The sequence below is a fragment of the Cryptomeria japonica genome, chromosome 1 (genome assembly GCF_030272615.1).
Source record: "Cryptomeria japonica chromosome 1, Sugi_1.0, whole genome shotgun sequence".
In the NCBI taxonomy this organism is placed as follows: Eukaryota; Viridiplantae; Streptophyta; class Pinopsida; order Cupressales; family Cupressaceae; genus Cryptomeria; species Cryptomeria japonica.
This window is the reverse complement of record NC_081405.1, coordinates 637,523,729-637,534,131: the sequence shown is the minus strand read 5'-3', so window position 1 is coordinate 637,534,131 and position 10,403 is coordinate 637,523,729. Positions and strand designations below refer to the sequence as shown.

At 33.6% G+C, this 10,403-nt stretch overlaps 1 long non-coding RNA gene across 1 annotated transcript; it reads right to left on the bottom strand.

Moving 5' to 3' along the window:
* Positions 1-4,306: 4,306 nt before the first annotated feature.
* On the bottom strand, positions 4,307-6,005 carry LOC131042426 (uncharacterized). Its single transcript, XR_009105252.2, has 2 exons — positions 5,859-6,005; positions 4,307-5,603 (listed from the first exon to the last, which is right to left on the bottom strand). It is a non-coding gene; the product is annotated as an uncharacterized LOC131042426 (long non-coding RNA).
* Between the last annotated feature and the right edge of the window lie 4,398 nt (positions 6,006-10,403).

The window sequence follows — 10,403 nt, the reverse complement described above, 5'->3', positions numbered from 1 at the left end:
GCTGTTTGATTTTTCTCAACTTATTATGAAGTTGAGGCCTCCCTTGTTGTTGTTGTTGAAGAGAGGAGGTTTGACTATCCTACCATGAATGTTCTGTACTCCTCTAGATTGCATTTCAATAAGCTTAAAACAAGCGACCTCAAGAATTCTCTCAAATTTTCATTATTTTTCAATACCCAATGATCAAATACCCCTTCAATATCATGCATAGCAGCTCTTTAATCATAGTTAGAAATGGCAGCAAAAGCATCCTTTTGCTATTCACTCTGTATATCCATGTTTGTACAAATTAACCATGATGTCTGCAAAGGTCATCACAAAGTCCTGCAGTTTCTTGTTATCATGGACATGGCAAGATTCAGAATAGCATCTCCCAATTGTCACAATGATGGCATCATCTGTTGGTACAAATAATCATCCAATCAGCTTTCGCAGTTCTGTTGCACAACTGCATTGCCTTCCTTTGATGTAAACTTGAATGCCAACATTGCCAATGATCTCCATTTTTTATAATGCTTGTTCTGTGATCCCATACAATCCACTTATTGTAGATTATTAGTTGCAAATTCTTTGAATTTCTTTAGGATTTTTGTTTTTTCACTTAGTTTGCTAAGATCCAGTGACGTTGCGCTTTGATTTGATATTAGTGTCCCTTCATCCTTCTCAATGTAGCTTTCCAGTTTTTCCAATTTCTATCCATTTTTTGAGCTTCCAATTCTGCACGCTTCAGGATTTGATTGCTCTATTGCATATTGCAGAATTGCCTTACTGGATTTTATGTTCCTTTTGTTCACACAGTTTTAGTTCTTCATGTAGAGCATTGAATTCAACTTGCATCTCTGATTGGCTTGGTCAAAATTCAATTTCCCTTTAAAAATGACTTGTGGTTAATTTCAGTAAATTCTATATCTTCATAATGTATCCAATGACTAAATTCTCTTGGTTTTGAATTTTGGAACTTTCACATTCAGAAGTTCACTAATGTCTATTTTTATTCTCTTGAATCGATTGCCCACCTATGAATACTTATCTTTAAATACTCTGTCATTAGTTCTTTTCACATTCAGAAATTCACTATTGTCTATTTCTATTCTCTTGAATCGATTGCCCACCTATGAATACTTATCTTTAAATACTCTGTCATTAGTTCTTTTCACATTCAGAAATTCACTATTGTCTATTTCTATTCTCTTGAATCGATTGCCCGCCTATGAATACTTATCTTTAAATACTCTGTCATTAGTTCTTTTCTTAAATGTCAAATGATCATAAATGTCAAATGATCGTGGAATTGCATATCAATAGAAAATCTAGATCAATAGAAAAAGATTCAAAAGTACTTATTTTTAATAGCTTTGAAATGTTTGTCTTTATGTTTAAAAAATTGGACCAATATAAAAACGATTCAAAAATAGTAATAATAAAGTTAATCATAGTGAAATAAAGAGAGATCAAATCTAGAGTATCACACCAATAACATGAAATAATCTAGTTTGTAGCTTAGATGAAATCACCAACTATCATATAAATTTGGCATAGCATAGTCAAAGTCATTCATTGTTATGTGAGCTTGATATAGACTAGACACGACACCCAATCATATGCTATCATATAAACACGAAACAACATAAATATATAAGGAAGTCTATTGGAAAACTCAATGATCAAATTCATATCTATTTTTCAACATAAAGAAAAAAAGTTAAAGCATCAATTGATTACAAATTCGGTATACTTGCCTTAAAAAGACTTGTGACACACCAATTCTAGAGAATCGAGAATATCTAGATAGACTAAATTAGACAAACAAGGAGAAGGAAACCTCCAAACCCCATTTACATAACGTGCACATTTGTTCCCCTAAAGAGTGTACATACTTTAAAATGTTTGTCCTTACATTAAAAAAATGGACCAATTAAAAAGTGGTTGAAAAATAGTAATAATAAAGTTAACCGTGGTAGATCAAATCCACAAGTATAATACATATAACATGTAAAATGATCTAGTTTGTAGCTTAGATAAAGTCACCAACTATGGTATAAACTTGGTACATAACCTAGTTAAAGTTGTTATTGGTATAGACTAGACATTACACATACAAAGTCATATATTATCACATAAACGTGGCATAGCCTTGCGAAATATAGTAAGTCACATAAACTTAACATACAATAGCTCTACATCATGATATACATGAATCCTAGCACATGGACTAAACATAACACTTACAAAGTCATATATTATCACATAAATGTGACATAGCCTTGCTAAATACATTGAAAGTCGCATAAACTTAACATACAATAGCTCTACATCATGACATACATGGATCATAGCATATGGACTAAACATAACACATACAAAGTCATATATTATCACATAAACGTGACAGCCTTGCTAAATACAATAAAAAGTCGCATAAACTTAACATACAATAGCTCTACATCATGACATACATGGATCATAACATATGGGCTAAACATAACACATACAAAGTCGTCTATTATCACATGAGCTTGACATAACCTTGCTAAATACATCAATTATAACATAAAAATAACATACAATACTTCTACATCATCACATTCGTGGATTAGAACCAAGTTTAATAAGAACTAAGATCATATTCATGAATATAACTGCAAAAAAAGCTTAAATTTGGATGAATGGATGAATGCTTTTAATAACGTTCACAAGGCCAAACAGATTATGAGACCCACGGATATTCAGCAAAACAGATAAGAACGAAGAAAAACCTAAAAAATGAGCGTAAATTACAACTAGAATGATTTAACATATATATTTTTTTTAAATCTTTATAAATTAAACAAAACTTAATTAGATCTATTAGATTCCCACAGTCTATGATACTGATTGTAATCGACTTCTGGATTCAACTGTGTAAGAAGTTTTATATAAATATTTTGGGTCACACTCCGTGAACCATCTTCATGAAAGAGAACAGTTGAAAAAGAAAAAATATTGAATAAAAAAATTGATTGACTTGGAGAGAGTCACCTATCAGATTTGAGCCCTGGTCACAGCTAAGCGAAACCCCACAATTCCCCATCAGGTAGTTAATCTCCTAGTTTTTTGGGCAAGAAAGATGTTAGTTTGTGCAGACGCTCACAAAGTAAACAAAAAGCGTTGACATTAGGGGGGGTCCCTCCCTTTGATCAGATCCAAATCTTCTCTCATTTTTGTCTTTGTTGATGGAATTACTTACTTTCCACAATTCGAAAAGCTCCCCAGCATAATGACCAACCTTATACTGCTCTGCAAAGATAGAATAGGATGGTCCTTTCAGGTTGCTAGTTTTCTACGTCATGTCTGCCATATCTTTACATGTACTTGTAAAAGGCATTAAAAAAATCCTAAGCAACCTGCTCCTCTGCCCTGCCTGCTTGTTGGGCCAGCTGACTATTGGCATCTTGCATTAAATGGACTTTAAATGAGTACAGATTTTGAACTGACCCGTGGAATCCTCAATCACACAACTACTCTCTGGACTGGACTCCTTTCCAAAAAGAGCAGGTACTGACCCAGTAGCCCATTGATTCCTCCAAAAATGCTCATGTAGCCCAGTTGGGTTTGCCCCATTCACACCAAATTCAGACACCCGAATTCATAAAACATTTCAGGAAAAAACTTGGGCACTATCAAAATCACCATATTTGAGCAGTTGGGGGTCTACTATTATTATATAAGAGACAGTGGGATTTGTTAGGTGTGTTTTCATTCATTCTCCTTGAGGATCTCAACCACCATCATTATAATGTTGTTTCTAATACAGTCAAAATTATGGCTAGACAAGAAGAAGTCTTCCATTTTTATAATGACAATTAGTACCATCTAAACCACCAAACCACCTGAAACCTCCATAATCCACAGCCATGGCATTGCCCAAAGCTTTCAAATTGTCTTGAATGGAAGAAAACAAGATACTCGCGGACTTACAGATGGATGGTCTCGTGTACGTCATTAAAACTTATTCATTCATTTAAGAGAATCGAAACAAATTTAAATCTAAACAAATTAGATATTAAAGTTAAAGAATGCGCAAGTGTAATCAATCTTCTGCTTGTTTTCCATTGCCATGGCAGTTAGCACTGTTTTCAAATTGTCATCAATCTAATAACTCAGCAAAGGAGAATTTGAATATACAAACAAGCATATATTATATCCAAGCATTCAATTTCGTAATCCTCTACATATTTTCAGCAGCCATGGCATTGCTCTAAAGCTTTTATATTAATCAACAACACAAAGGGCATAGAAAATGATTAATCCTCCACACAACTTCAGATAAAATCAAGCATTCGAGTCTGAATCCTATAATATTCTTTCATATAAGATAACCCTCTTAAGAGATTATTTACATGGTTACACAAAGCTTATTACTATGATCCTGTCTATGCAGAAAGAATACAATTAATTGACAAAGCTAAAATACTACAAGAACATGGTCTTTTTCTTGCCTCAGACTGAAATATGGGACACTCTCCTTGGTTACAAAGAATAAATAAAACCTGAAACTTAACTTATGATCCAATATATTGGCATACTTGTATAATAAAAATCTAAAAGCCCATTTTTCTCTGACTACAGGCTAATCTAATCCTTTGCTGTTTTTGTTCCCTTCCTCTGAAGCAATGCAAATCAAGACTACCAGGCCTGATACCTCATAGAACCATCATCAGGACTCAGGCCAAAAAACACTTAAGAAGCAGAAGACAAGTTAGGCCAAGCAAAGGGCCTAACCTAACTGCTATCAGCCATTCTGATGATATTGAAACTTAGCACTAATCAGGCCTTATGAATAATTCTTCCTGCAATAAACAAGGGCAGTATATTGATTAATTCCCTGTACTATTATAATTAAGTCAATCCTTCTGTATTGGGCTCTTGAACAGCCAGATCTTGTGAGAAGAATTCATAATGTACATGTGATCCCAATTCTGTGCAGCCTCATATTGGGGAACATTTTTTCACCAACCAATCCTTTCAATGGTGCAGAGGATTTGGGCCTGTGGGAACCATTCTTTTCTCCACACCATACCTTGGATCTATCTCATCTCCATCATCATCATCACCAGCCACAGGAGGGGGGCTTCTATGAGCATAGAATTCATGGCTGCTATACTTGGTAAAATAATTTACTGAAACTCTGTGGCTTCTGGGAAGTCTCCCTGACTCCACCATACCTATATTTGACAAAACCAGCAGGATGAAAATGAAAACAGACAAGAAACCCACTTTTATTTTCATTCCGACAGGATACACAATACCATCCACAGAGCTGAATTGCAAAGAATGGATTGTGTGTATATATATATATGATTGTGTATATATATATGTGTGTGTATATCACATCCCACAAGCTCAAGACACCATTAGAGAAGAAAGAAGGTCAAGAAGAACAAGTGGGTATTGGAGTTATGAAAGTGGGTATTGAGGAAATGATTTGGGTATTGAAGATTTGAAGTGGGTGTTGTAGCTATGATGTTAAAGAGGCTGCTCTGGAAGACTTTTGTATGAAGCAAGTACAGAAGGTTCTGCTTCTTCTTCTTCTTCTTCTGCTTCTGATGCTCTTGTTGCTTGGTCTGCAATACATTGAATGAATTAAAAATAAGAGAGCAATTAAATTTCTGTTTCCCAAAGAGTGCTGTGCGTGCCAGTCATGTTATCAGAGAGCCTAAATCTACTCCTCTATATATAAGGACGTGCAAATTCTGGTCACACGCCGATGAATGAGGCGACTTTCAGGAAAGAAACTGCTAAAATCCAATACAATATCAATAACCAACTGTATTGTATGATTAAAATCAAGAAGAAAAATATAAAGGAATTGCACTTACTTAAACGAGAATTCACGACATTTCAAATTATCTCACATGCGCTGTGAATTTTGTCGGTTATACTATGTATTTATTTCTCTCGCTGGAGTATGGTTTACTTTATATGTTCAAATTCCAGTTTAATATTCAATTTCCCAGTTTAACATACAAAAAGTTTCTCTATTTATTGAGAAGCTTTGAATATGCGTGGGTCGGCTATTTAATATGAAAGAAATTATCAAAAGTACTAGAATGACATAAGATATTATAAAAACACTATAATAACCTCATTCATATGCCAATAGCATATCCTACTTGAATCTTTGCTCCTAAGTGTTTTGCATTGGGTGATATTAGATATTCACTTATGATGAATTATTAAGAGATTATAAAGAAAAAATTGTAAGTGGAAGTATATAATGGTTATATAAATATTTTAGTTAAGATAATTGATTGTAATAATATATAAATAGGACGACTTTTGGTCATGGTAGTGATTGGACGAGAAGATGGAAATGATAATTAGGTGTTGAGGATCCATTTCTAAATATTAGTTTTCTCTCTCTATAATAAACATAGGGGGAGCTTATTATAATAAACATAGGGGGAGCATAAGCTACTTTAATAAATATACAAAATATAAATAAATAAAATAATAGTATTTCATTGTAGGTTTAGTGATTATTCAATCATAATAGATGTTGCTAACCATTTTGTTTATAGTAATGGAGGGTGGAGGAGGATAGTGAATGTTGTTTTGGTTCACTTCTAGGGTTATGGAAGTGATCTTTGTACTCGTAGATTTAAATTCTTTGTATGGACCTAAATTGGGTTGCATCTAATGTCAAGAATATTTTTACATTGATGTCTAAAACTTATGTCTAAAAAGGGAAATATTGATAGTCATTGTTGAGAAGCTTGTTATGCTAGGATTGTTCCCCTTTGGTCAAACATAGATTTAATAGTACAATACAATTATCAAAGGCAACATACAATCATTCAATATGCATGATGTTGATGTCATGTTCTTGTGATAATGCAATGCACAATATAACTCTCTTGATCATCATAATGAATTAGGGTTTGTCCTTAGATGCAACAGCCTAGTTAGCTCATAATATGTAATGAAAGAACTTGCACAAGAGATGAATGTAATAGGAAACATGTTGTAAATAGTTGATAATAATAAGTCGTTTCAAGGGGAAACATTCAAAAGTAAGCCACTTCAAGGGGGTTTTATCTCCAATAATTTCTAGTAAGAATATATGATAATAATCTAACCACTTACTCCTCCATATATCATGTTAATGTCATCAATGCCACTCAAGTCAACCTAACTACCTATATAAGATTATATAAATGATCATATAGCTTAGTTAAGTGTTGTACTAGCACAAGTTGCTACACACATCATTCAATGTGCATAGGATGTTGTTACCATGTTCTTGTTAAGATGCTATGAGCAACATAACTCTCTTGTTGATAATACTGAATTAATGTTTGTCCTTAGATGCAACACCCTAGTCAACTCATAATGTGTAGTGAAATAACTTGCACAAGAGAAGAGTATAATAGTCAAAATATCTTGCAAATAATTGATAATAATAAGCAAGTTCAAGGGACAACCTCCAAAAGTAATCCACTTCAAGGGGGCTACCTCAAAAAGTAAGGCACTTTGAGGTAGATACCTCCAATACTATTCAATAAGAATACATGATAAAAAACTAATCAATTACTCCTACATGTATCATATTAATTGATGTGCTAGCCACAAGTTTCTACGCAAATCCACATACACATGAATTACTTAATTATTTTTTTTCTAGGTTAAGAGAATAGCACAACCCCTCCTCTTAAAACCAACAAAATCCCTAACATTGATTAACTCTAGATAATTTTGAAGAAATTTTTCATCTTTCCATGCAATATCTTCATTGGTCAATTTCTTCCACTTAAATGGATACTTTGTGATTTATAAGATCTTACCATTTGCATTGCAAATATTCTTGTGAGTTTCAAAATGGTTTAACCTTCCACATCAATATATTGTAACTTTATTTGTGTTAAAATGCTATGTTGATTAGCTTGTTGCTAGATTATATTATGTACATTTGCCTTGTTCTTGTTGAGACTAGAGAGTGTCTCTTTTCGATGTTACATGTGTGTTTTAATTGTTCTAACCTTTTGGTCTACCTTCAAGAAAAACCTGATGGATGGTGGATGTTTCTTGAGTACTAGGTGAATGGTTTGGTCTTTATCTCTTTTGGGTGGTAGACCCTTTGGAATCTCTGTAAATAGTGATAATGCATGAAAAAAATATTATTGGCTTAAGCACTTCTTTTTATTCTTTCTCCTCTTCTTCTTCTTCACTAGGACATGGTCACTTAAACATAGCATTTTTTCTAAAGTAATTGTCCATATGTCTATAGCCATAGCGTGACATGTGTTCCTCTTGAAAAATAGGCTATATTTTAATGCATCTCTTTTTTCTTTTCATCATTGCAACATTTTCTTAACATGGAACATGATGAAGATAAAATAACTCTTCCATTTGGTATAGCTAGTTCATTGAATCATCCCATCTTGTGGTGTGAATTCACTCATTGCTCCAATTCTATACAACTTTGGAGATAAGCTAATTGTTTGAAAATTGAATCAATCATATTTCATAGTTATCCCTTTAATCTTCCTTGACATTCTAGAAATGTTTCCTTTTTAATCCTAATGGTTTTTTCCTTTCTATCTTTAATAGTTATGGGATCCATCTCTAATATTTGATCATCCTTAGAAGGATTTTTCTTAAGAGAGACTATATTTCTTCCTATGTCCCTTGTTGAAGCCTTTCCCATGATGTAAAAATAATTTTATAATAACTTAATAAAAAAAGTCAAAATAACCATTTTTTATTACTATAAATTAACTCTCCTTAAAACTCACTTTTTTGAAAAACAAATTCTAGGATATTTGCTAGTTGGATCCTTGAGAGTGAATTTAGTGAAAACCCTATTTTTTCAATAAATACTTCAAGATTAGAAATAATATCAAATATGCATTGTAGCAGCTTCAATGTATCCTTGACCAACCCTCTAAATAATAATTTGAGAAAAAAATACCAAACTGAATGAGATGTGATTTGCAATATAACCTCCTAAATTAAACATGAATTGTTTCTTTCATTTTGAATGCCAATATCATGCTCTAGTACCATTTTTTATTAAATAACTTGCACAAGGGATTAATACAATTATAAATATGGTACAAATAATTGATAATAAGAAGTCATTTCATTAGGGAAACCTCCAAAAGTAATCCACTTCAAGGCAACTACCTTTAATAGTATTCAATTAGATCAATGCACACAATATGATGATAATAAACTAACCAGTAAATCCTTCATATACCATACATATGTTGCCATGGATGCCACATAAGCTGACCGAACTACTTATGTAAGACTACATAAATGATCATATAACTTAGTTGAGGGTTATACTAGCCACAAGTTGAATACACATATCCCTATGTATATTATAGGAGCATAGAGTAGCTTAATGACTAATTGAAAAGAGTTAACTTGGGCCCAAATTTGAATCCATATGATTTGGTTATAATCATATTATGGATTTCATCTAGTAGTGTTTGTTGGCATTATGTGAACCAGTATGAGGACATGATGACGTTGTATGTTGTCATTGATGTCAATATGCTGAAGAAGAGAGAACCGGTATGTTACCATGAACCGATATATGTGAGAACCGGTATAACATTGTGAACCGATATATGTGCCAAAGTGAAGCGGTGTGTCAGTTCAAGGTGAACCGACATGTTGATATGGGAACCGGTACATCGAAGCTTTGTATGACTATTGATTGGTAGTCTCAAGGTTTTCAGTTGATGTGCTTCAAGCCTGTGTGACTCAACCGGTGACTTTATGTGATAAGTTAGCATTGTAACGAAGAACAGACCGTGTTGCCACATCAGCCTTATGCGCGTGAAGGATCTTGCATGAAGGAGATTGTTCCCTTCTTCCTCGGGAATGTGCGAAGTCTGTAAACAGTGAAAACGCGTGATGGGTTATCAACCGCCATGAAAGCGGTGGAAAATGAATGATGGAGAACGTCTTGAGATTGGTTCAAGACTGTTGCATTTAATGCAAAGTGTTCAATGGCCAGGATTAAACCATTTGAATTGCTTAACCTAACAGGTTTAGGGTTTAGGGTTTATGCTACCGACCTATCTGTTTCCTATAAGTTCGTTGTTGTGTTTCTTTATGAGGTTCTTGGCAAAAGTTGTATGTGTGTATCCAAGTGAAGTGATACATGATTCTTGTCAGACTAGAGGTGAGAAGTGATACTTGCAGAGTGTAAGTACAGAAGGTGAAGAGGAGCTAAAGAGGATCTGCATTGGCATTGAGTTTTGTTACTAGATCATTGTAATACTTGTTGATCTCTAACCACCTCAATAGTTGGAAAATCCCTTAACAGGGCAGCTCTAACCAGCTTACTGAAAATCCTTTAATAGGGTGACTCAAATTCATTGAGTTCTTTAAATCCTCTAATAAGGTAA